Source organism: Trematomus bernacchii, unplaced genomic scaffold, assembly GCF_902827165.1.
Source record: "Trematomus bernacchii unplaced genomic scaffold, fTreBer1.1, whole genome shotgun sequence".
Lineage (NCBI taxonomy): Eukaryota > Metazoa > Chordata > Actinopteri > Perciformes > Nototheniidae > Trematomus > Trematomus bernacchii.
In genome coordinates this window covers 433,688-454,710 of record NW_022987695.1, presented here as the reverse complement: position 1 = coordinate 454,710, position 21,023 = coordinate 433,688, and positions in this window count along the sequence as shown.

Below are 21,023 nucleotides of genomic sequence, written 5' to 3'. Positions count from 1 at the left end.
GCAGAGCTCCGCTGCTGCTGTTAACCACAGCTTCACAGAAATGCTTCTACAGTTCTTAGAAAAAGTAAAAATAAATCTTCAGAGATACAAAGAGGAACCACCATGTTGTTAACATTCATTAAAACTAGCCATCTTTACATGATCAACTTCCTCTGTTGTGTTGCTGATGAAGAAGGCCTACAGTTACCTTCACTCTGAATCACCAAAGACAAGAAATTAATCAAACATAAAAGTCTGATGTTAAAAAAGTGTCTCACTCTTTTTATTACACAACAAAAACAAGAGAGATGAAATGCTGATATCACACATTAACCCAACGGTCATCAGAGGAGAGATGGATGAGGAAGTGACTCTTCATTATCGCAGGAAGTAGATGCTGAGTTCTTGTTAAAGAAGCAGCCGGTTAGAGACTCTGACAGTCGAGAGCCAGAGACCGAGAGAGAAGCACGATGTCTGAATTCAGAAGGAACATGATGTCTTCATTCCTGATGCTGCTGCTCCACTTTCCAGGTGAGGATGCAGAGAACACACACTGTTTACGACTGTTAATGAAAGGTAGTGAGGGCGTCTTTCAATTGAAATCGATGTATCCTTGGGCAAGATGCTTAACCCCAAGTCGCTCCCAATGGGGAACGGTGTGTGAATGATACCTTCTGTCGTGGAGTTTGAATCAGTTTCTACATTTAATATCCAGTTTTCTCTATCGGGGTTGTGGGTTATGACGCGCCTCTCTTTGCCTCCTAACTAACTTTGTGGAGATCGTTGTAGCGTTGAATCACATCAGGTTTATTCTTTGATCAAGGCGGCATACAAACATGAAGACAAACTTCCTCGCTTCAAAGTAACTAAAAGTTCTCCGCAACAAAAAAGAATAAAAAGAACCCAAAAGAACACGGTCAAAGACCTCTTACCGCGTTCCCTGGTCTACATCACACCCTCCGCTGTGAACTAATGTCATGCCCTTATATAAGGCCTAAGGTACACTGCACGTCATACCTGACAGCGCACATTTGACAGTACATAAGTGAGGACTTAATTAACATCTTTTAAAGGCGGAGTTGGTTAGTGACTCACAACAAATAGCTAGTTTAAGAGTTTCTCTAAGCCTTTTAGTAATAAGACAAACATTCAATACCATAATGATTGAAAGGGAAATGGCCTCTCTAACACCGTCAGTGTAGCAATGGGTTTATGGAGCTATATTTCCTGCCATAACTCCACAAACAAAAATAAGCAAGTTGTTACAATGCCCTTATGAGTTCACCAACAAAACACAATGTGGTTCTGCCAAATACAAAACACCATCTACAAAAACTAATGAATTTAGTTTTGCAAAGAAAAAACGTATCTAGTCGAACCAAACCACTAACATTTTTCTAAGCTAATCATGTTTCAGAGACACCAATTCAGCTTAGGTTTACAAGTACACAACTTTTTTTTACAACATACAAAACTTTTTTTTACAAGTACAAAACTTTTTCTTCTCACAGCGGAATATTACTGCCAAAAGTCACGTGAGTGAGTCACGTGACTTTTGGCAGTAATATTCCGCCGTGGCTGGCTCATACACAGTCACACATGCTCACTCACACATGCTACACGGCAGCAGGGGGCGCTACTGAGTCCATTGGGAAGACAGGAGGTTGAAGCAGAGCATGGAACAGCTCTTGCCAGTCTGATGACAGGTGTTATAGTGATAATATTATAAACAAGGTGAATTTAGCGATCACAACGAAAACAGCCAAGACACATATTGAGCCCAGAAAATAAATGTTATTAGGGGCTGTAAATATAATAAGCCTTTGTCTAAAATGGACAACATTGTAACTAAGGAGATTTTAAACTATATATACAGCCAGGGGACGTTCGGGACGAATTCCCGATGGGCCGGTACTGAAGTGGGACCGGTCGGATAAGTCACTGCTCACCCCCCCCTTCCCCCCCGTCGACAATTTCCTCGCGGTATTTACTTGCGGCACCACCTGAGGTGGGCCGCTTACTTGCTGGTACCGAGGTGGGCCGGCGGTACCGAAGTGGGGCCGGTCGAGAGTCCCGGGCTGATTTGTAGTCCCAGTCCGCCCCTGTATACAGCGATTCTGCACTCGGTCAATCAGCTGCTTTTCATTTTTATTCCTGCTATATTCAATGAGTGATACAAATATTTTTTACCACAAGTTCTTAATAAACTGACACTGTTGGACTTGGTACTAGTTGACTGCAACCAGAAATAAAATGAAGTACTTTACTGTGTACTTTGTGAGTAATCCTCTGTCAGAGTCCCCTCCATAGTACATAATGCATGTTTTTGCTATCTTTGATGAATGATAAAAATAAAATGTTACCATTAGTTCTTAATGAAATTGATACGGTTTGACTTTGTATTAGTAAGCCTACTACTAACAATACATTGAAGTACTTTTACTGTGTATTTTTTGAGAAATACTCTCAATCAAGCCACTTCTGCTAAGTTTGATGAGGGAATTCTTTTTTGTTGCCATTAGTTCTTCGGGAAGATTGATCCTGTTGGACTCAGTACTACTGAAACTACCCCCACAAGTACTATGAAGTACTTATTGTGTACTTTTCCAGTAATCCTCTGTCAATGTCCCCTCCTGAGTACAAGAATGCATGTTTTTCTTTTAATAAGCGTTTAAAAAAACATTTCTTCCTGAGACTGATATTGTTGGACAGAGTATTTTAAGAGGATGGTAGACATGATATCAGCAATACTTCCAGTCAGTACTCCGGCAGCAGCATTTTCACACCTTGGAAAGTCTTTAGAGTCTGGCCTGGAATGGATAGCTGGTCACAAATATCCTTCAGCAAAGTAACACACTCTGTCATATGGTTTGCCCTCTTATGATGCTGCTGTCTTTTAAGATATAATTATTCCCTCTGCCGCTAGTTCGTTCCTCGCAGATTCTTCAGTCTCATCAGCCTCATCCTTCCATCAGTCCCAGTTAACGCCTCCAGCCCACTTCCAGTATCTGACTCCATTATGATATTGTCCTGATGCTGTAAGGGTGATGCCCCCATGATCACAAAATGACCCCTCTAGAGTGCAAGGACCTCATATTATGTCTGTCATTAATGTTACATCACCCATTAAATCACCCAAAAAACTTAGAAGAAGTGGCTTGATTTTGTTCTCAGGAGGGGCCTTTGACAGAGTATTTCTCAAAAAATACACAGTAAAAGTACTTCAAGGTATTGTTAGTAGTAGGCTTACTAATACAAAGTCAAACCGTATCAATTTCATTAAGAACTAATGGTAACATTTTATTTTGGGTCATTCCAGAATTGGAGGACATTTCATGTCCCCCATATAAAAATCTAATAATCCATGCCCAAAAAGCTAAGACATTGCACTTGTTGTGTTAAATATACTTGTCTTGAGACAAGATGCATATAAAGTTGTAGAAAAAGTGGTTTCAAAATATTATTTAAAATATCAAATAGCTCTCGAACAGCCCCTAAAATTGCCCTTTTCTCTTGTCCCAGCTTCTTGGTGACCAACTTGCATGTCAACTATAACATTTAAAATAGGGTTTTTATTTACTTTTTTTGGTATTATTCTATTGATATATGTGTCTTGTAATGGTAAAATCAATTTGTTAAATCATAAACACATTTTAAATAACAGTAATTTTGCACAGAAGGTGTGTCCCTCAACATGTTACCGAACCTTTTTAGCTTGGCAGAGGAAGTGAAAAAACTGTTTGTCGCATGACACAGTGGAAAGGACATCAGCAAGCCATGTGCTACTACCATGGGTAGACCAAAAACTAAGTCCTCTCTTTTATTTGTAATATATTTCCAATCTTGTCACTCTTGAAGGAGTGTGGCACTCATACAAACGCAACCCTGTTACTCAAATTATGAGACAAAAACAAATTAATTTCAAATGTATCTTTCTTTTGTTAAATATATATAAATATAAATATAATATAAAGTGTGTCCATTCCTTGACATGATATTACATTGTGCAGCTAGCATTAATTCCTGAGGTAAAAGCTTAAAATAGCATTGATTTTCAACCCTGTTACTTGCAACCCTGTTACTATAATTAGAGTAACAGGGTTAATTCTTCATTGGAAAATATACATTTGATGCCTTAGCTGGGCAAATCACTTTTTTTTATGGTTTATTATCTGTTTTTCCTAAATACATAACAAAAATAATCAAATGAAAGGTTCATTTTTCAAAAAATGTTGGTGTCTAAATTGTCCTCCAATTCTGGAATGACCCTTTTATCATTCATCAAAGATAGCAAAAAACATGCATTATGTCCTATGGAGGGGACTCTGACAGAGGATTACTCACAAAGTACACAGTAAAGTACTTCCTTTATTACTGGTAGCAGTCAACTAGTACCGAGTCCAACAGTATCAGTTTTATTCAGAACGTATGGTAAAAAATATTTGTATCACTCATTGAATATAGCAGGAAAGAAATGAAGAGCAGCTGATTGACCGAGTTGCAGAATCGCTGTATAGTTTAAATCTCCTTAGTTACAATGTTGTCTATTTTAGACAAAGGCTTATTATATTTACAGCCCTAAGAACATTCATTTTCTGGGCTCAATATGTGTCTTGGCTGTTTTCGTTGTGATCGCTAAATTCAGATGCTGGATCGCTAGAAACACCGCTGTCATGATCAGGCTGGCAAGGGCTGTTCCATGCTCTGCTCAACCTCCCGCCTTCCCAATGGACTCAGTAGCGCCCCCTGCTGCCGTGGAGCATGTGTGAGTGAGCATGTGTGAGTGTGTATCATGGATGTATAATAAGAACTGGATACAGCGTGGGAGGCGGGGCCTCATTCATTCCTATGAGAGTTGCTCATTCGCGCATGATGATAAAATGGCCCCAACTTTTGAGAGAGCGAAACGTCAACAGATTACCCGGCATGCCTGAGAAGTACCCGTATGTGCGCTCATAGCGCATGCGCAACTTTAACCATGCCCCCCAAAATGCTCGTTCACATCAAGCACGTCAATTTGCGTACACGTAACAGCACCGCACGTTCATGACAGCATGGTAATGTTTGTTATGATAGATTTGATATTAATGAGGCGGCAGTTAGCAGCTAGCGGTTAGCTAGTAATTATGCTAATTTACACATCAATCGTTATGTACTTTTATATTACGCTTTGTAACAGGATCTAGTGATATCCAAGCAACAGAGCTTCATTTAGCATGAAATAATTATTGCACTGTATATATATATATATATATATATATATATATATATATACACAGTGCAATAAGCTTCTTAGTGCAATAAGAAGCTACAGGGACGTTAATCTACGTCGGTAATATTAACTTTATTTAATACAACATTTACGGTACAAGATTTAATCATACAGCCCATGTAGTATAATATTTTACAAATGATGAATTACAGCAAACATGTGCAATATATCCATTATTACCGCTCCGTGGGCTGGCAGTAAGGCGATATGGGTCCGTTCTTATTGTGCATCCATGGTAAAGATAAACGCATGTAGTGCTGAACACGTAACATGAACGTGCCGGGCGGCGCGGTCCCGTGGGTTAGATGCGCGTTCATAATGCAGAGGGAAATAACTCTCAGAATAACGTTATTAGCACATTTTACAAACTTGAGGAACGAATGTTTTTAATAAGGGCTATACAAGTGTTCATACTGGGTAGTTTATTTAGTTTAAAAAAATTATCCAACGATTTACAGACCACTCTTTCCCCATGTAAGTCAATGGGAAAAAGTGTTTCCGGGCCTGGCAACCAAAGGAAGTGTAGTACCGCCGTTTGGCCAGCACGAATATTTTCATCAGAGTCCGGCGCACTTCCTGGGGCTTGGTGTGTATGAGCACAACCACGGCGGAATATTACTGCCAAAAGTCACGTGACTCACTCACGTGACTTTTGGCAGTAATATTCCGCCGTGAGAAGAAAAAGTTTTGTAGTTGTAAAAACAAGTTTTGTACTTGTAAAAATAAGTGTTGTAGTTGTAAAAAAAATGTGTGTACTTGTAAAACCTATGCTGAATTTGTCTATGAAACATGATTTATTAGAATAATGGTATGTGTTTATTTGATAGATACGTTTTTTCTTTGCAAAACTAAATGCATTAGTTTGTAGATGGTGTTTTGTATTTGCAAACCACATTGTGTTTGTTAGTGAATCATGAGGCATTTGTAAAACCTGTTTAGTTTGTTTGTGGAGTTATGGCAGGAAATTAGGTCCATAAAGGGGCACATTGCTCTGTATGAATTGGGTGTGAATGGGTGACTTGTTGTATGTAAAGCGCTTTGAGGGGGTGAAAGACTGGATAAAGCGCTTTATAAATACAGTCCATTTAACATTTACCAATTACATTAAATAAAACAGCTTTAATATCACTAACGGTACTTTACTACGTACTGTTCCTTTAACTGAGAATGATGAGTTGTGTTTGTAACGTGCTGACTTTAGTGAACTCTTGGTCACTAAAACCCACATAGCAATATTCTTTAAAGTGATCGTCACACTCACTATGAACACTTCAGTTAGTTATGTGGATCTGTAATTAACTCTGGTTTGAATGTGTCGTTAAATTATTCATTAAACAGATCAACCAGAACTCTAACTCTTTACCTTTTTATATAATACATCATTATTCTCTCAGCATTTATGACATCTATATTTCTTTCTGCTTTTTTCCCCCAACAGCTGCAGATGTGAAACGTTACTACCCCTTTGTCAGAGCTGGAGATGAAGTCACTTTGCCTTTTGACAATGTGATAGATGATCAGGATGAGTGTGAGAGTACTACCTGGTACTTCAGTGATTCAAGAAGCTCAGTGACGCTGTTTGACTACGGGCAGATTCACAAAGAAGCCAAAGCTAAATCAGACAGACTGAGAGTTACAGAGAAATGTTCTCTGGTTATAAAGAAGGTCACAGAGGAGGATGCTGGTAGTTACACCTGCAGACAGTTCAGATCAGGAAAACAACAAGGTCAAGACTCTCATGTTTATCTGTCTGTTGTTACCAGTGAGTATTTACATCATAATGTGTTCAAACTGTCTCTATACTGAAACATTCCAATAATTATGATGATTACAGTGATGAAGTACATTTAAAGGGGACCTATCATGCAAAATGCACTTTTGTACGTCTTTTATACATGAATATGTGTCCCCGGTGTTCCAGGGAACTCACCAAGTGTCAGAAAACACAACCCTCTCTATTTTCCTCCATACCCAAATCTCTAAAAAAGGGGCTGCAACGGATCTGATAAAAACTGATCCAGATTTGAACACTGTCCTGACGTCAGGACGGTGGCGCTACGGCTATTGGGCCAACTCCACCAATCAGGAGGAGACAGTCACGGCCATTGCCGTTCGAAAGCGCTGGAGACGCTGTAGTACATATGCCAGGCCTGTAGGTGGTGCTGTTCTCACTGAATCACCCTTGCAAAAACAGAGCTAAAAAATGTCAAATTGAGCAAAATGAGGCATGGCTAAAATGCATGATCTGTTTGGTATTTTGAAAAAAAAAAATTATAAATATGCCTTATATAGGTATGGTCCTACACTATATTATTCAAATATAGCATGATAGGTCCACTTTAAATGTTGTTACATATTGTGGTTGTCTTTTCTCTCATAATATCTCCATGTTGTTTATTTTATGGAATTTTAAAATGGAATAGTTTGTTAAGTTTTGTTCATCTGTTTAGGTGAGGACAAAAAACCAGCAACAACAACACCAACAACAAAAACAACAACAACAACAACAACAACAACTAAAACAACTTAAACTCAGGTAAGGTTAACTTTATTTACTTACAGGACAGAACCTCAGCTGTTTCTCTTCAGTCCTCAGGTGAGAACATGATGAGCTGTTTAAAATCATTCATCCTGATGCGCATGGGCGTAGGAAGCATCCTGAATGTGGGGGGGACATTTTTAACGGGGGTGTGGGGGCGAAAAAAAAATATAGATTTCCTGTATTCTGGTGCATTTTAACAGGTGGTTTGATACTTTTATGTGGCTATACTAGCATGAGGAAAATGATGGGTACATTTTGTAATTTCAGTAGTAAAGAAAGGAAACATATTTGATTATTAATTCAGAGCTGTCTTTGAATTAATAAAAAGCAGTTTAAATGCCCATTTTTGTACATTTATATACAACAATAAATATTTGTGAGTGCATTGAGAGATATTGTTGTGGAGAGTCATTTATATATAAATCGCAAAATACATTTGTGAATCCTTCTGTGAGCATTTATTAATATTGAGACTGATCTGACTCCATACAGATGTTAAGTTTACCTAGGAATGGTATCATTGACTTAAATGTTCAAATAAATGTTGCTCTTCTGTCTATATTGGTCATATGATGCCCCTTGACTGAAATGTTTCCTGTTCAATATTCCCACTGATTTCCTTAAAATCCTGGGATGAGAGTCCACATCACAATTTACTCTCAACTGTCATTTCCCTTTCATCACTCACCTCAGCAATGGACCTCTCTCCACTGTCCCTGTATTCTGCCTCTGACTCACTCTCAAGTGCCTAGATGTCAAGAGAGGTGGTGAAGTGATAATAAATACTGATAAATACTAGTAACCTGGCATTTCGATGCCTTTTCTCATCTAAACTACTCAGTATTTGTATCTCTCTATCATGACATAAAGACGAAACTCCTCTCCAGAAGTGAGACACCGCCATCACTGTTAACTGATTAACTGCTACCAGCTGATGACTTACTTTCCTCTTCTTTGAAAAAAATGTTCTTATGTCCATGTTGTCTGGGGGAGAAAACATATCAAACCAAGAGATCGTCAGCTTTGATTTTCGCTATATTAACCATTTCCTGAACATTTGGTGTGTGTGCCTTACCTCCGCTACCGGCATCGCTTCATACAACAGATCTGAGCTGTCCAACTATGACAACACTCCTTGAACATGCGCGCGCTATGTGAGAATCTGCCTTGGTACAAAGTAGCAGTGAAAACATGGTACGGAGTTTCATTGATTTGGGCATTCTCTCAATAAGCAAGTGGAATGGATTTCATTTGATAGTGAAGCACTGACACAGCGCTCTACAAAGTGCAGCGAGTGGATAGACCTATTCACGGACTTTCCGCATAGTAAAAGTGGGGGGGTCTAAACTAATCATTTGAAAAAGTGGGGGGGACTTGTCCCACCATCATATAATGGCTGCGACGCCCATGCTGATGCGTCACATCTTTATGTCGTGATGTGAGATGTTACATTTGTTTTTATAACTGTCCAGCATGTTGTTATTTTATTCATTAAGGTGATGATGCAGGGAAGGTGACTGCAGTGTCACCAACATGGACAACAGTGAAGATGAGACCAGCCGGAGAGACGACCAACACATCTGAAGACAATCAAACAGAACAAGAGGACAACAATAAAGGTAGTGAGAGAACAGAAAATATACATTCACAGTTAGAAAAGACATGCACACATGCAGTATATACACACCTGGATGTACTGGAAGAGGATCAGGAGTGGACTCAGATACAACATAGTTTATAAAGGTAACATTTTATGTAGATAAAAAAGAACTGTCTGGATTATAAATAAGTTGTGTTTGTATCTGTATGTTCTGGACGTGTCCCTGTGTGAAGGTGACGAGGAAGCATTAAACAGCCAAGAGACATTTGGTTCATTCAGATTTGAGAGATAAAGAGATAAAAACCTCTGACTATATTTAACTCTTCGGTACCACTTTACAATAAGACCACCCTTATAAAGGGTTTACGAATAGTTTGTAATTCATTTATTAATTAGGTTGTGAACACTTTATAAATCATTAATAAGCTTTTATAAGACATGAGATAAACAGGGCAACTGTGACCGGTTGCTTGCCAAATAGTGAGCCCACATGTATCTGTACTGCTAAGCCTTATATTGGCTACCTAGCTTACTTTGTCTCCTTCATCAGCCAGCATCCTTGGTATCTGTTGCTCACTGAGTTGATTCTAGCTAAGTAGCCAATATAAGGCTTAGTCATCTTGCCAAATAGTGAGCCTGTGTTGATGTTTGAACACTATGTTAGAACTGGTTTATAAATGGCTCTTAATGATTAATAAAGTGTTTACAACCTAATTCATAACCTAATTATAAACCCTTTATGAATCCTTTATAAGGGTAGTCTTATTGTAAAGTGGTACCAACTCTTCTAACTTCTCTTTTCCAGGTCGCTTGAGGCTCATCATCGTGTCTGTGGGTTTAGCAGCTCTCATCATCACCGTGGTTACAGTCAACATGTGGACAAGAGCTAAAGGTGAGAGATTTTCACAGATGAAATAACAAATATATAAATAAAGCTGAAATCTAATATCAACTTGTTTTGTCCTTTTTTCAGGGAGCAAAGCACAGACGGAAGAAAACATGGTGAGTTTGAACATTGCATAATTAAATGTGTGTATTATTTGCTATCCAATTTTAACAATGGATATATGACAGGCATGAGGAGATGCAACACAAGATTAATTTAGAATATTTATGTATCCAAATTAAATGATCTCAGAAAAGTGAAACAGTTCATTAACCAAAATAACAGAAAACAGCAACAAAATGAAATAAATGCTCATTAAGGACGCTTCAAAGTGACCATGTAGTTGAATCAACAGCTCTTTATAATGCTTTTAATTAAATGAAATGCAGCCAGTGGTAGCATGTAGATGTTAAAGAGAAGAGGCCCCAAGACAGAGCCCTGAGGAACCCCACATGTCATATCTGTCCACTCAGACCTGTCCTTCGAGTAGGATTCAAACCAATGTAGAACTGTTGCTGAAAGTCCCACCCAGTTTTCCAGTCGGTCTAGAAATATATTGTGGAAAATAAAAATAAAACAGGAAAAAACTGACAGATCGTGACGAGTGGAAATACTCAAGTAAAGTCCTTCAAAAATATATACTTAAGTGCAGAACCTGAGTAAATGTACTTAGCTACTGTCCAGCTCTGATCTGTGTTTTTACCATGTCTCTGTTCCATGCTGACAGGAGCAGATTGATGAAGATGAAGATGAGGTGAACTATGAAAACGATGGAGAGCCGTCTGCCTCTGTGTGACTGATCAACAACATCAACTCCCCTCAGAGTCCACTGCTGTCAAACATCACCTCCTCATATTTTACAGCCCTCATGATGATGATGAAGATGATACAGTGACCTACAGCACTGTGGGAGCTCCCTCCTCTTCCTCTGCTGCCTCCGCTGATCCCAGCCTCCTCTACGCCACCGTCAACAAACCAAGAAAGAAACCGATGTAATGTTTAAAACAATAGCATGATCGCTTGGATCAAAGATTTAGAGTTTAAGGGCACAGCTAGCAGAGTTTAATCAGATTTATATTAACCTTGTTTTTGCTTTTTTGGCTTAAATGCATCAAAGTGAGAGTACAGCAGCAGCTTTATGAAAACATGTGAGTCCCTCTAGAGGTGGATTGTGAAAAAGGTTCAGACATGTTGGAGATGAACTGTATTCTGAATAATTAGAGCATGGGCAAAATGTTTGTTTTTAAATTAATTCTGCTTGGTTTTATTAACCGTTGTTTAGTTATATCATTTAATGGAATATTGCATTTTCTTTAGTATATTTGATTGTGTTGTATTATACCAAATTAAGTTACCTAATAGCCTTAACAGACTACAGATGTATTTCCTTGTAACACCTTTTAAGTGAAATGTGTTTTGCTTTGTTTGGAGTTTTCTGTTGGAAATAAAAAACGTTCTCAGGTGAAAATAAACTCTTTAAAAGGTGTTCTTGTTCAGCTGTCTTTAGTTTCAAACACTTTTATTTTCTCACCAGTAGGAAGCAGCAGAGATCCTCCCAACATGTGGAGGTCACTACTGTCCTCTCACACTGAGAAGCAGATCTCTGCAGACACAAACACAAACACTCTCTCATGTGTGAATAATGTGAGTATAGGTTGAGTTAGTGAACTGTTTCTGAAAGTGCTGCAGCAGAGGGAGCTTGTGCAATCAGTGGCGTTTTCTCCCGGAGGCCAAGGGAAGCCAGGCTTCCCCTGTTTTTTCGGATTGTAGTTATAATTTAAATAAATAAATAAAAACACTTTGTTTTGTTTCGATAATTCTCCTTTGCTGTGTGTTGCTGCCGGCCCGTCTCTCCCCCACTCTCATTGAGTATTTTACAGCTGAATCGGGCTTCCCTTGGTGAACATTTTTTCGTTGATTGACCAATCAGATGAGGCCCACGTGATGCCCCTGCCAACCTGTGATTGGCCAGGGCCATGCCAAGGGAAGCCAGCCGCCTCTGGCTTCCCTTCAGAGGCGGCTGGCGATTTGATTGGACACTGCCATCCAATCGATCACCTGAATAGATGAGATTGTTTATATTTTTTAGTTACTTTTGGACTACGGACTGAGCTAATTACAGAGACGAGGACTGTTGCTGCAAGGGAAGAGAAGGTGGACTATCACATGCAAATGTTTCTGTACATAATTGTTTTTGAATTATTGTGTTTCATACACGCCTACTGATACTTTGATGTGAGTAAAACTTTAAAGGTCTCCTGATTTACTTTGTGAATGAATGCTTCTTTTTGATTCATTACCGAATCTGCACTGGCATTGAGCGGCTGGTATTGCATTTGGGGGGGGGGGGGGGGGGGGGGGGGGGGTGTCTGCATAAAATTAATAAGAAAATGCTTAAATTGATAAGACGAGAGAGTTTCGGCTGGAGAGGGCGTGCGGACCTGTCGGTTAGATCAGGGGTTCCCAACCTTTATTGTGCCAAGGACCGGTAGATACATTAAAAAAAAATCGCGGACCGGTTGTCAATTTTAACTGATTTTAATATTTACTCACCACCAGCAGGTAGCAACAGAGGCTAATTGTATGTAACAGCCTGAACAAATACTAGAACAATATGCATCCAAAACATATTAACAAAGTTTAAAAAAGAACCGGTGTTGTTTTTTGGTTTTTCGGAAAACCAAAAAACCGACGTTATTCAGTTTTTAAACCAAAACGGGAAAACAGATAAATCAACGTTTTGGTTTTGTTTGTATGATTTACGGATAATCCAGTGAATGCTGGGAAAATGTCGTTCGTTCCGGTGCACTCCCGACAGCATTTAGCACTACATCAAGATTAAGATTAAACTAATTTATTTTGGGAACAGCCGCATATATGCCGGTGTCGGACAGACACAAACACACCGAACACACAGAGCTGAGCTGAGCAGAGCACATACACACACATCATGCGCCTTGGTGACTGACTGGACATCTCCTTCAAAAAACTAATAAAAGGGGGAGTAATCGGGCAGTTCGATGTGTGTAGATGTGTGTGTGGTTAACACGTAGCAGCCTGCAGTCACTCTTAAACTGTTCTGATTAAGTTAAACACAGCGAAGGCGGTGCGTAAAAAGGCACAGCTCTTTACCGAGTATACGTCCCGCTGCCTCCTGATGCTGCAGCCATTTCATGAAGGAGGGTTTCCTTCTATAAAACAGCTGCGGGCAGCAGATCGTGAGAGTCCCGGACATTAATTCATAGATCAAGGCAGACTGGTTTACTCTCCTGTTTTGCCAATCCGGTGCTTAAACAAATAGCTCTACACCCCTGGCCGACATGTCCTTAAAATGAAGTCCGAGTTTGAAATATATCTCAAATAATGTATGCACCACCATTTCCCCACATAAACATAACAGTCTGCAATCAAACGGTTGTCTCCTGTGCGCTCCTCTTCCTACTTGGCGCACCGGTAACATGCTCGTGTGCACAAGAGGCTGAGACCTTAGGCTGAGCCGCCGAATCCCTCGGAACATCATAAAAGCCATTTTCAACGGTTTTCTGGTGAAAGATTAACTAGCTACTGGATGAAATAATATGACTGGTGGCATAGGTGCGAAAATTAAATACTTTTTGAAAAAAAGATTATGATAAAATATTTTTATATATTTATAATTCTGCAAATATTACGATAAACTCACAGCTATTTCGCGGCCCGGCAGTAACACCTCCGCGGCCCGGTACCGGTCCGCGGACCGGGGGTTGGGAACCCCTGGGTTAGATAACAGGCGTGTGCAAGTCCTGCATCTGTGTGATACAAATGTGTGTAAAATGATACCGGGCGCTGTAATCACTCATCTGGTTACGTTATTGACCACCCCCCCCCCCCCCCCCAACCCAAAAAAATGGGCTTCCCCTAAATGTTTCCCCACGCCACGCTACTGTGTGCAATGAGAGTTTACTTTACTGTAAAACAAAGCATATTTTTTGCACGATATACTTTCCAAGAAGCAAACACATTTAGACAATCTAATCATTATTAAATTATGCAATCGAAAGGAAAGAAAAGTTAAACAAATGTTCAAATTAATAGATTTGCATTCAAATATCTTACTGTGAAAAATAGTCCTGCTTTTTTTGTGGTGCAAATATCTATTTTTTGGTGGATTGTCATGTTTTCAGATTAGAGTTAGAAAGGGAAGTGAAAATGGAAGTAGTGAAAGCATGGAGAAATGAAAGAGGGAAGGAGAAAATATATTTAAAGGACAAAAAGTGAAGACATGGAGTGAAAATGTAGTGATATTTCATGTTTGTCTGCAAATAAACTAAGCCCCAGAGCACCAAAAGATGAGTTTCAGGAACATTAACACAACTACCAGATATTTAGAGTGAATAAGGCGGACAGTATTTCCCCTTTGATATGAAAACATAGTAAGTAGGAAAAGAGAGTGAAGCATTTTTAAAAACAAGCTATTTTCTCCCCTTATCTGTTACCAGAGAACATACTTAATACAATAAAATAGTGCATATTTAAAGATTTTAAGAAAAATGGTTTTTGTACAGATTCACTTTAAAGGGGCTTTTGGGAGGGTTTCCCGTTCCTGTAGTGTGTTATATATGTTAACGTCTGAAAAGGCTAAAATCCCCCAACATGTACCTCTGGAACATAGTGACATCACTATATGTATCACTATTGGCTAAGGGGCGGGACATCTCTAAGCGGTTCACCAATCACAACAGAGCCGGCCAGCTAACCAATCAGAGCAGACTGGGCTCTGGTTTCAGACAGAGGGTGAAAAGTGGTGCTGCAGCACAGGCAGAAAAATAAAGAGCTTTTTCAACATTGAAGCATGGAGACATGTCCCAGTAGAGACACTACATACTGATATACACCTGAACATCAGCAGGAGAGGACTCTTTAAAGTAGAGACACTACATTCTGATATACACCTGAACATCAGCAGTAGAGGACTCTTTAAAGTAGAGACACTATATACTGATATACACCTGAACATCAGCAGTAGAGGACTCTTTAAAGTAGAGACGCTACATACTGATATACACCTGAACATCAGCAGGAGAGGACTCTTTAAAGTAGAGACACTACATACTGATATACACCTGAACATCAGCAGGAAGAGGACTCTTTAAAGTATAGATACTACATACTGATATACACCCTGAACATCAGGCAGGAGAGGACTCTTTAAAGTAGAGACACTACATACTGATATACACCTTGAACATCAGCAGAGAGGACTTAGTAGAGGAACTACATACTGATATACACCTGACATCGCAGGGAGGAACTCGTTTAAAGTCGGACACCACATACTGATATAACACCTGAACATCAGCAGGAGAGGGACTCTTTAAAAGTAGAGACACTTACATACTGATTACAGTACACCTGAACATCAGCAGGAGAGGACTCTTTAAAGTAGAGACACTACATTACTGATATACACCTGGAACATCAGCAGGAGAGGACTCTTTAAAGTAGAGGCACTACATACTGATATACCACCTGAACATCAGCAGGAGAGGACTCGTTAAAGTAGAGACACTACATACTGATATACACCTGAACATCAGCAGGAGAGGACTCTTTAAAGTAGAGACACTACATACTGATATACACCTGAACATCAGCAGGAGAGGACTCTTTAAAGTAGAGACACTACATACTGATATACACCTGAACATCAGCAGGAAAGGACTCTTTAAAGTAGAATCACTACGTAAGGAATAATGTGCAGCGATGCGGTCATTATGGGTAAAAGACCACCCATGCGTCGGGACCATAGACTGTATATATAAATGGACGTAGGGTCCGTGACGTCACCCATAGGATTCTGCAGAGTTGCCGAGAAGCCCTTAGTAGGCGGAGTCGGCCACTAACGGCTCGACAGTGACGTCAGAGTCTAACTCCCGCCTGCTCCAAATAAGGGCAAAGAGGCGGAGCCGAGGCGGGACCTGCTGCCTCCGAGCTGGAAGTAACAGAGCTAGCTCAAGCTAAGAAGCTAAGCTAACATGCTCCCCATCTGCCGTCACATTTTACGTTTCTAAGGTAAGCGGACATGAAACTATTCAGCAAAACTATAAATAATAATCTAAGTTATTGAGTTTTTAGCATAATACTTCAGAATCTTAAAATCCCTTAACGTTTGTATGCAATGTGCTAAATGCAACACTGGAATCAAGCAAATATTAATATGTTTGCATGACATTAGTTATTTACATTTTGCTATCACTTAATTATACGTTTAATACATTTAAGTCAAGCTAAGGCACATGTGATGGTAGCTAGTTAGTGCTCTTACCTGTGAGGCTTCCTCCAAACAGCATTATAACCAGACTGTATCATTAAAACTATAAGTACCAGTTCTAAATCCTTGACTTTTGTCAAACAATTCAAAAGACAAAATGTATTTAAAAAGACCCATCTTTATTTGAAGGTGCCTCTTAACCTGAGATATTAGTTATACAGTAATAGTATTGACAATCTAAAAAAACTGAGCAACTCAACAGTCAACTTTATATTTCTTATTGTCTAAAGCATTTATTATTTTCATTTTTCCCCTCTCATATTCAGTGTGGAGTGTGGACGGATTGAGACAGCGTGGTGTCCAGAGAGCTGCAGAGACTTCAGGGAGAAACCTCCGTGTGATGGACGTCCTGTCTGTTGGTTTGGCCGGAGAGGACTGAGGGTCTTTCCTCAGCGAGGAGGACCAGGCCTGATGGATGCTGGGCATAGCTGATACCACCTGATCAGGCCTAGTCTGTCACTTTATTTGACTAAATGTGTTTACTTATACATTTAATAGGTTTACACCTTCTGTCCATATGTGCTTTTTTATTTAAAACATGTTTGATTAACTTTTGGTTCACATTTCAATAAATTGAATTTGTATTTGCACTCCTTTTGTCCATTATTCTACTGAAAATGTTAGATTACACATTCACATCTGACTGAAGATTGGCCCCATTTATTTGTGACGTTGCAAACTCTGCGGTACAAGGTACAGGTGATGTGAAGCTCATAAAGTGAGGCAAATAGAAATAATCAGCTGATGGAGTGTAGATGTGGAAATAGGTGCATTCGATCAGCTGACTTTGTTTTCACAATAAAAGTAGTTTCTTAGTGAATGTCCTGTACTGGTCTTAACATCTCATAACATCAGCTTTTAATTTTCCTATTGGATGTTCTTCTTGACCCTCAGAGAAAGAGGAGATGTTGAGTCGTGTCTTTCAGGCATGTCCTTTCCTAACAAAAATTACAGGAAACATAAAACATATTATTATTGTGTTATTTATGAAAGCGGTGTGTTTGTGTGTTTAGGGGCTGTAGATATAATTATTTTATATTTTTTGTATGTTATTTTTTTATTTCAACAGTGAGCTACAAAGACAATCAGATTATGAATGAACAGTATGAAATGCATCAACATTGAAATATATTTTATTATCAAAATAATATTGAACTGTTATCAAAACGTAGTGCAACTGTAGAAGCTTGCTCTGTTGTCTCACTGAAATAATAACTTTTACCTCGTTTTTACAGACAATATTGAGAGATAAATAGTAGCAGTTCTCACTATGTGTTAAATATCTTTGCCTTCAATACATTAAATTAGAAAGCTGACAAGTCATATTGCTTGTTAACATCTAAATGTAACCTTTTGCATGGAAAAAAAACCTCAACTTCACTGATGTGTAGGTGATCTAGTATTTAGTATTGTTTAATGGAATGTATATCAGTGTATTAAAGTCAATACTTCATTTATTTAAACCAATATCTTTCTTTTTTTTTTGTGATCAAATTTATTTTATTTATAAAAGAAATGGTACAATCAATAACATAAAATGCAATACATTACAAAAACAGCACCAAACTACAGAAAGAAACAAAACCCAGTGACGTGACGTCCCTCCCCACCCACCCATCCAGATCACCATCCCCATTAGATAGTTATCCTAATATGCCCTTGAGGTTCACAATGAGCGAAGTCCACATCTCTATTGTTGACTCCTTTGCCCCATGTACCCGGGCTGTCGATATTTCTAGATACGATATGTCTAGATATGTTAGAACCCAGACCTTACGTGAGAGGGAATGGGGAGGCTTCCACCGAGTCGCAACCAATTTTTTTGCTGCTGTAAGCCCGGCTAATAGTGCTCGCCTTTTGGTCAGGGTTAAACCCAGGTTGGACAGGTCGTTTAAGATAAGTGTGACAGGTGAATGAGGCACGTTAGTCTCAAATATCACCGAAAGGTTAGAGGCAACCATCTCCCAGAATCTGGCCACTGGCGGAAATTCCCAGAACATATGTAAATAAGTACCAATAGCCTTTACGTCACATAGAGTGCAATTTGGATCAGCAATTATTTTCATTAAACAAAGCTTCCTAGGCGTAAGGTAAACTCTATGAGTACAATTATAATGTATGTGCTGGTGGTCAGGATTCCTAGAAGCTATTAGTATATTGGACCAGACTTCATCCCAATCAAACTCTGGATCCAGATCTGGGATATCGGCCCTCCATATCACATCTAACGCCAGAGGTCTATAAGCGTGTTGTGAAATGAACCAGTAAAGTTTGGAAACAAGGCCACTTGTACCTCTAGTGGAGTGTAGAATGTTATGAAGCGGGTGTGGTGATAGAGGACTTTGCAATGGAATACCGCTAGCCCTTAAAGCCGACCTCAACTGTAAATAAAAGAAAAAGGAGGAACGAGGTAAATCAAATTCTGTACACAGCTCCCGAAACGAACGCAGACCTTCATCTCCATAGACGTTCCCCAGTATATGAACCCCTCTCACTTTCCACTGAGGAAACTGAATGGGATGGCCACCAATCAACAATCTGGCATTGTTAAATAATGGGGAACATGGATTCCATGCATAGGGGCAGCCACATAGTTTCTCTACCGCCCTCCAGACAGACAACAATTGTGATACAATGGGGCCGAACCTGCAACGACACTGCGCAATAGGAATGTTCGAATACAAGAGATCTTGAAGGGTGTAAGGATGCACTAGACTCTCTTCCAGGGCCCGCCATGACACTGATTCCTCAGACTGGAGCCAGGTTAATAAGGGTCTAAGCGTGAAGGCCCAATAATAGTGTTTACAATTTGGGAGAGACAAACCCCCGGCCTGTCTGTCCCGCTGCATTGTAGAGAGCTCGATGCGAGGGCGTTTGCCTTGCCATACAAATTTCGTCACAGCTGTCTGTAGCTTGCTCCAGTACTGAGTTGGTGGAGGAAGAGGTAGCATTGAACTAAAAAAATTAACTCTGGGTAGAATGTTCATCTTGATTATTGATACACGGCTGCGAAGTGAATTAGGCAGAGAAGACCATCTATCCAAATCAGAAATTATTTTATGAAGCGTGTTACCATAGTTATGTTTAACTATTGTCTGAATTGAAGGAAAAACGTCTATCCCCAGGTATGTAAAAGTTTTGACAACTGGGATAGATGGAGGGACAGGTGCATTGATCATTGCCTGGTTAAGTGGCATCAAAGCAGATTTCTGCCAATTTATCTTAAACCCAGAAAGCTGACCATATCGATCGACAATAGACAGTATTCTTGGGATACATTGTACAGCATTGCCCAAATACAATAGCACATCATCAGTATATAACGAAAGATGATGATGCGTACCATTAATGGAGATTGGGGATAACGTGGGTGACTGACGAATGGTCTGTGCCAGCGGCTCAAGTGACAGCGCAAATAGCAAGGGGCTTAGCGGACAGCCTTGCCTTGATCCTCTCGAGATAGCAAAAGATGGGGAGCATACCTTGCCTGTAAGCACCATAGCTGTTGGGTTTTTATATAGCACCTTGACCATGTCAATAAAAGGGGCGCCAAAGCCCATTGCCCCGAGTACCGACCACAAAAAGGGCCATTCTAGACGGTCAAAGGCCTTCATCGCATCAAGTGAGAGAACTGCAGCTGGGGAAGGTAGATGTTGGGCCCCATCTATGATGTGTAATAGCCTCCTTACATTGTCAGCGGCTAGCCTGGATTTTATAAAGCCTGTCTGATCGCTATGTACTAGATCCGTCATGTGAGACTGAAGGCGCCTAGCCAGCACTTTGGCATAGATCTTTACGTCAGTGTTTAAGAGTGAGAGGGGCCTGTAACTAGTACACTCTGTCGGATCCTTGCCTTTTTTAAGAAGCAAGGATAACAGGGCAGTGTTGACGTCTCTCAAAAATGAACCCTCCTTAATAGAAAATAATATCATCTCTACAAGCAAGGGGCCGAGCAAGGGCCAAAAGGTGAGATAGAATTTGGGTGGAATACCATCTGGGCCTGGCGACCTGCCCTTACGCATGTCCATTACTGCTTTCTCAATTTCGTGGTGTGTGATGGGGGCATTCAGATTTTCAGAGTCGCTGACAGAAAGAGACTCCATTTGGATATTATTTAAAAAATCATCGCATACAGATTGGACAAAGCCACTCTCCGAACTGTACAGATCCTTGTAGAAAGAAACAAAGGTGGTGTTCACGCTCTTGGGATCGGTTAGAACAGTGCCATCTATAGATTTAACACTGAAAATATCAGCAAAATGTTCATTGGTCCGAAGCCTCAAGGCCAGCAGGTGGCTAGGTCTGGCGGAGTGGAAGTAGTAAGTCTGTCTGGTTCTGTGCATAAGAAATTCTGAACGGCGTCTGAGGAGAGAATTAATTTCTTTTTTGATCAGGTCTTTTTGGAGTGCAACAGAATCGCTGTAATGGTGTTGT